This window comes from Capsicum annuum, unplaced genomic scaffold, assembly GCF_002878395.1.
Source record: "Capsicum annuum cultivar UCD-10X-F1 unplaced genomic scaffold, UCD10Xv1.1 ctg43376, whole genome shotgun sequence".
Classification (NCBI taxonomy): Eukaryota; Viridiplantae; Streptophyta; class Magnoliopsida; order Solanales; family Solanaceae; genus Capsicum; species Capsicum annuum.
The window spans coordinates 1-1,141 of NW_025850845.1; positions in this window are offsets into that span (position 1 = coordinate 1).

The window sequence follows — 1,141 nt, forward strand, 5'->3', positions numbered from 1 at the left end:
GCATCCCGACAATTATATACCTGCTAATCCGATGTCCACCCCGCCTCTTATTGTGCCAGAATGGTATTTCCTACCGATCCATGCCATCCTTCGTAGTATACCTGACAAATCGGGAGGTGTAGCCGCAATAGCACCAGTTTTTATATGTCTGTTGGCTTTACCCTTTTTTAAAAGTATGTATGTACGTAGTTCAAGTTTTTGCCTGATTCACCAAGGAATATTTTGGTTGCTTTTGGCGGATTGCTTACTACTAGGTTAGATCGGATGTCAACCTGTGGAGGCACCCTTTGTTACTATTGGACAAATTTCTCCTTTAGTTTTCTTCTTGTTCTTTGCCATAACGCCTATTCTGGGACGAGTTGGAAGAGGAATTCCTAATTCTTACACGGATGAGACTGATCACACCTGATTAGTGAGAAATTCTGACACCAATCATTTATGAGTGAGTATTACACCAAGAATTTACAAGCGGATCGAGGAATGAAGGGAGAGGAATTAGAAAAGAAAGAAAGAGACGGATTTCGAATTAGAGTAAGGGCACGCTAAGACATTCCTTTTCGTGCTTTCTCTCTATGCCTTCAATAATGAGATTTGAAAATCTGATTCTTTCTCTACCGCTTCCTGACGAATGACTGATAGGAATGGATTGCCTGGGCTTCCCTGCATCCGATCGACTCATACCTCCCAGCCCTGTCTCCAGGATCTCATTCAATAGATCTAACCGGGTAGATAGAGGACTTCGTCCCTCGCTTCCTTTGCTCCATTGGCACCAAAGATCAAGAATTCGAGATAGAAAGAAAGATTGTAAGGTGGGCTTAACTGCTTTCGAAGGAAAGGTGAGCAGCTATAGCTTCATTATCCATCTTCCCCTCGCTACCGGATTAGAGAACTTTACCAGCCTATGCTGGATGGGATTGGATTCAATTCAAAATTCAAATTGAAGTATGATACTTTTCTTATATCTGATAATTCTATATCGGAAACATATATAAATAATAAAACATATATAAATAATATATATCCGTCTAACAATTTCTCTTGGGGTGTTTACATATACTCATAATTGTTGTTATAATTGTTATTAATAATTATAATTGAGAAGGATTTTTTGATTGAAAAAATCCATACTGATTAGTTATAT